Here is a 6,048-nt window from a genome sequence, read left to right as displayed (position 1 = left end):
GTTAAAGAAAAAAAGATTTATCATTGATGGTAATGTTAGAACTTAAGAAAAAACGTTGAATCAAGTTAGTTTCAAAAGCTAAGTTCTTTTAGTTGTTTTGGCAGAAGTTGAGTTTACAAGAGATTATTTTTTTGTCACTAAAACGAGAACAAAACAGAACAGAAAAGGAGAGAATCACACAAGCATATATCCTGATTCAGTTTCTGTTCTGAGAATTATCTGAAATGAATGGATTTGGACTTGAATGTGAGGTTCTTGCTTTTTTTTAGTGAGATGTTGCTTTGTCTCCTCAACAAGCAGTTGCAGTAAACTCCAGATAATTAGTAAATAATTAACTAATAAATTAATTATCAATCAACGAAATTAAGAAATTAAATTTTATAGTTTAATGAAGTGGAAATAATTAAATTATGAATTTTGACACTAATTTTAAAGATTTTGGCACAAAATCAAACCGAGTCAAACCGATTGAACCAGACCCAAAGCCCACCCTATAAACTAAGAAACGAGCCTTCTTTCTTCATTTGACTCCCAGGACGCTAAAGAAGAGAGAATCATGTTGCAAATCCTAACCCTCCCTTCTAATTTTCGATCGTCTGTAACATTCAATCCGGAGTTCCGATTGACGAGCCGTCAGTGGCCACACGTTCATCTCGAAATTCTCTACAAAATCCATTGAACAATTTGAAAATAAAATCACATTTTCTCATATTTTGTTGCGTTAGTTTTAGGAATTGTGTTAATTAATGTTTTTGATGGGGGTTGATGAACGTGAGTATTGATGATGAAAGATTAATGATTGATTGAGTAATGTGTATATATGTGTGTGTTTGTTGAATAATGAATGAATTAAGAGTTGGAAATGATTTTGATATTGGAATTGGTTTAGCTTATTGGATATGATTTGAAAAGAGTTTGAAAGGTGGTTTGGTTGGGACCCGAGAAGAGTAGCAAAGTCCAAATTTTAAAAGAGATGCTGCCAAAATTTTTATAAAAAATTGGAGATTTGGTTTGAAGTATTATTTAAACAAGTATCAATAAAAGAATTATATTATTTGACTTCGATTTAAAAGAAAAGAAATGAATTATGTTTTGGAACTCAATTTATTAAGAAAAGTATTATGTTGGAGTTTCAATTTATTAAGAAAAGTATTATGTTTTGTATTTTATTTAGTTAAGAAAAGAGTTATACTGTTTTGAATTCGATTTATCAAGGAAAAGTTTGTGTTTTGAGTTTGATTTCTTTGAGAAGACAATTATGTTTTGAGTGTGAATTATTGATGAACGGAATGGGAGGTGCGATGATGATAATTGTTGAGTGAATTGAATGATGATAAGGATGAATTTGATATGGAAATGTTTTGTGAGGATCGTGGTTATTTACCACCCACCAGTTTTTAAATGAATATGTTTTATGGAGATCATGGTTATTTACCGCCTACATGTGTGCTATTTTCCAATTAAAAGCTTCTGTAGGGATTGAGGTGGTTTACCATCTGCAGATGGTAGGGATCGAGGTGGTTTACCGTTCACTTGGTAAGGATCGTGGTACTGTACCGCTCACAAGTTTTCAAGAGGACAATGTCCGTATTAGCTACCAGACATGTCGGGTTGGCTTTATAACCGATAGATGAGACTCATCAACCATAGTGCAGGCATACATCATATGCATATGTGGGTTTTGTTTGATTGTGCATTCATTGGGCTTACCTATGTGATTATTATGCTTACCTGTTATATTTGCTACTTGTTGTATCTGTATCCTACTTGTGTTTACTTTGTTTGTATTGCTTTTCTGTGCACTGGGGTTTTGAAGGAATGAAGGAAGGCGAGAAGCGGAGGGAATAAGTAGAATTGAGTTAGACTTAGGAACCTTAGATAGCTCACCTTGTATTATGGTTTTAAACTTTAATTCTAAGCTTTATATCTAAGTGTCAAAGTTCTAGGATTGCCTCTGGCTTTCCTGGGACTTTATATCTTATGTATGTGGGCACCTTTACTATACTGAGAACCCTCCAATTCTCATTCTATACATATATTGTGGTTTTCAGATACAGGACGCGAGACACCTCGTTGAGTGTCCGAAGACCCTCATTACAAGCGAAGAACTATCTTAGGACTTGGTGTTTGTACTTGGTTTATGTTTATATATGTGTATAGATTCTCCATCTTGTATATATTATGTTTTGTCCCTTTTAGTGGTTCACTTGGAGAAACAGGATTTATATTTACCCGTTGGTTTATTTTTGAGGTGTTGTATATATATATTCTAGCCGACCTTTGCTTCGTAGGTCGAGTCTAGATCTTGATTATATAACTATTATTTGGAACTCTACTTTTATATATTTGTCTTTTTGTTTTTTGTCTAAGCTTTCTATCTTTCTATTTCTCGTGAGCGTTGTACCTTCGATTTTATTTTCGTCGTACCCCTTTTCTTTCAAGGCTCCCAGATATATTATGCTATATATATATATATATATACTACAAGAAAACACCCATTCAAGTACACTTGAAAAGTATAGCCAAAAGTGAAAAAAAATGATGCCTTAGGCTACGGCTACGCTTTCTGGGCTACGGCTACGCTTTTTGGGGTGATTCCTATTCGACCATTGTCTATTCTCAAAGGCTACGCTTTTCTGCATCAAGGGCTACGCTTTTGTCATTTGGGAATAGGGTATGCTTTTCAAGTGATGCTGTCCAAGACCAAAGGCTACGCTTTTCAGCTTCCATTTTTTCCAGAATAGGCTACGCTTTTCAACGCTACTGCATTACCTTTGAAGCATAGCCATATTGTATACCATGGCTACTTTTTATAAGTGTAGCCTTAGGTCCCTCGTTTTTTTGGTATACTATAGCTACTGTATACTATAGTTAATAATATGATTACACGTATAATAATTCTGCATTTTTATTTAAATGAGTTGAATATTATAAAATAAAAATAAATATATAATTATACTAAATAATTTCTTTAAATAATAAAAATTATCTCTAACCAAAATATATTTATAATAATAATCCAAAAGTACTAGAATGAAACAAATAAAAAAGCTATTAGAAAGCAAGCCGACTTTGACACTGACATTGTATCAAACACCTTGAAGGTGAGCAAAACTTGAAATGCACCAAACCCTCAATTACTAAGTTCCTTATATATATACATCTACTACTAAAAATTAGATTCTACATCTACTACTAAAAATTAGATATTGTATACAAAATTAGATTCTACATCTACTACTAAACCACAACCAGCAGAATACTCATGGAATTTTTGATACCTCTGCAACCAACTACAACAGCACCTGTAGCATGTGAGCTTTGTTAGCATTAGCTTCCTCTTTCAATTTTTCAATCTCCTCTTTTGCTGCTTGTAGTTCACCAGCAACCTGTGTTAGTTGGGTGGGCGGAATGTTTTGCACAAATACAACACAATTGATAATTACTTGAATTGAAAGGAAATATTTAGTGCTCAACATGATGTTGGATCTAACAGTCAGTAGACAAAATAATGTTTACTTCCCCTTATTCACAGATTAAATAGCATACAGACTTTGCACACCCCCCCAAACACACACTCTAAGATGGACACAGGATAATAAGTCAGATGTTATTTTTGTTTTAAAATATAGTTTTGTTTTATAATATAAATAAACTAATATCTTTTTAAGAATAAAAAGGATAAAATGTCAGGTCCAATTTTATTATACATATTGGAGTCACTCACTTCATATAATACATAAATACAAACTTAGCAACAGAAGCCAAATTAAGTTATTTTTTTTCTACACTCACCACATCACTTGAGCTAAATAGAAATCCACTTACACCAACCTTTTCAAAAACCTACAATCAGTTATCAGTAATAAAATAAATTATAGTAAACATAAAAATAGCTATTGTGCAAAAATAATATATATATATATACACAGTTTACCATGAAAAAGAATAAAACAACCATAAAAATGTACGACAAACCTCCACTAACACAATTTTCGTTTGCAAAAATTCAGCTCTTATATAACAGCATATCATATCCCTTTCTAATCAACGTTTAACAATATACCATACCAAAGTAATGGCAGGTACATGCTACACATAATCCAGTATAGTGTATTTCCTTCGATGGAAAACCATAGACATGCAGGTGGACTCGCAAGCTTCTCTACATTCATGGCTCTTGTCTAACTACAAGCAAGATCATTGAAAAATTAAAGAAAACTATAGAAGAAACTAAACCTTATCGTCAACGGAACCCATTTTCCTTTGAAGGCCAGAGAGTTTTGCCTGTGTATATAAAATAAAGCATATAAAAGTGTAAATCTAAAACATGCACCTCAGCCACAGCAGCCCTAAATTCAGCAAATGCAACTGCAGACAATGCATTAGCTAACTCTTTGCTCAAATCTTCAACCTGCCACACAGTGTTCTTTATGGTTTGATCACGATCTTGCATGAGTCTCCACATATTTTCCCGCTCTTCTTGTAAGTCCCTTGGTGCACGAATTTGTGATATCCAATAATGGCATTCAACTTGGTATGCGCATCTACTAACTTAGCACTTTCTTCACAACTCCGCACAACTAACCAGCAAGTGCACTGGGTTGTCCAATTAATACCTTACGTGAGTAAGGGTTGATCCCACGGAGATTGTTGGTATGAAGCAAGCTATGGTCATCTTGTAAATCTCAGTTAGGCGGATTCAAATGGTTTATAATAGTTTCGAAAATAATAATAAATAAAGCATAAGATAGAGATAGAAATACTTATGTAACTTCTTGGTAGAAATTTCAGATAAATGTATGAAGATGCTGTGTTCCTTTTGAATATCTGCTTTCCTACTGTTTTCATCCAATCCTTCTTACTCCTTTTCATGGCAAGCTATATGTAGGGCATAACCGTAGTCAATGGCTACTTTCCATCCTCTCAGTGAAAATGGTCCAAATGCTCTGTCACAGCACGGCTAATCATCTGTAGGTTCTCGATCATGTCAGAATAGAATCCATTGATTCTTTTGCGTCTGTCACCATGCCCAAAAATCGCGAGTTTGAAGCTCTTCACAGTCATTCAATCCCTGAATCCTACTTAGAATACCATAGAAAAGGTTTAAACCTTTCGGATTCTCAAGAATGGCCGCCAATAATTCTAGCTTATACCACGAAGACTCTGATCAAGAAATCTAAGAGATATGTGCTCGGTCTAAGGTAAAACAGAAGTGGTTGTCAGTCACGCGTTCATAGGTGAGAATGATGATGAGTGTCATGGATCATAATCTTCATGTTGAAGTGCAACGAATATCTTAGAATAAGAATAAGCTGAATTGAATAGAAAATAGTAGTAATTGCATTAAAACTTGAGGTACAGCAGAGCTCCACACCCTTAATCTATGGTGTGTAGAAACTCCACCATTGAAAATACATAAGTGGTGGTCCAGGCATGGCCGAGAGGCCAGCCTCCAAAGTCTAAGAACTAAACATCCAAAGATTCTTGTACAATAGTAAAAAGTTCTGTTTATACTAAACTAGCTACTAGGGTTTACAGAAATAAGTGATTGATGCAAAAATCCACTTCCGGGGCCCACTTGGTGTGTGCTTGGGCTGAGCTTGAGCTTTACACGTGCAGAGGCTTCTCTTGGAGTTAAACAACAAGTTGTAACATATTTTTGGCATTTAACTCTGGTTCATGACGTGTTTCTGGCGTTTGACTTCAGAATGCAGCATGGAACTGGCGTTGGACGCCAGTTTGCGTTGTCTAAGCTTGAACAAAGTATGGACCATTATATATTGCTGGAAAGCCCTGGATGTATACTTTTCAAAGCCGTTGAGAGCGCGCCATTTGGAGTTCTGTAGCTCCAGAAAATCCATTTCGAGTGCAGGGAGGTCAGAATCGAACAACATCAGCAGTCCTTTGTCAGCCTCCTATCAGAGTTTTGCTCAAGTTCCTCAATTTCAGCCAAAAAATACCTGAAATTACAGAAAAATACACAAACTCATAGTAAAGTCCAGAAATGTGAATTTTGCATAAAAACTAATGAAAACATCCCTAAAA

The 6,048-nt window shown here is 34.7% G+C and overlaps 1 long non-coding RNA gene across 1 annotated transcript; it reads right to left on the bottom strand.

Moving 5' to 3' along the window:
• Positions 1 to 3,305: 3,305 nt before the first annotated feature.
• LOC114924494 (uncharacterized) lies at positions 3,306 to 4,289 on the bottom strand. Its single transcript, XR_003811870.2, has 3 exons — positions 4,240 to 4,289; positions 3,796 to 3,846; positions 3,306 to 3,389 (listed from the first exon to the last, which is right to left on the bottom strand). It is a non-coding gene; the product is annotated as an uncharacterized lncRNA (long non-coding RNA).
• Between the last annotated feature and the right edge of the window lie 1,759 nt (positions 4,290 to 6,048).

The sequence above is a fragment of the Arachis hypogaea genome, chromosome 9, assembly GCF_003086295.3.
Source record: "Arachis hypogaea cultivar Tifrunner chromosome 9, arahy.Tifrunner.gnm2.J5K5, whole genome shotgun sequence".
Classification (NCBI taxonomy): Eukaryota; Viridiplantae; Streptophyta; class Magnoliopsida; order Fabales; family Fabaceae; genus Arachis; species Arachis hypogaea.
The sequence above is the reverse complement of the archived record's forward strand: the minus strand, read 5'-3'. Positions and strand labels throughout refer to the sequence as shown.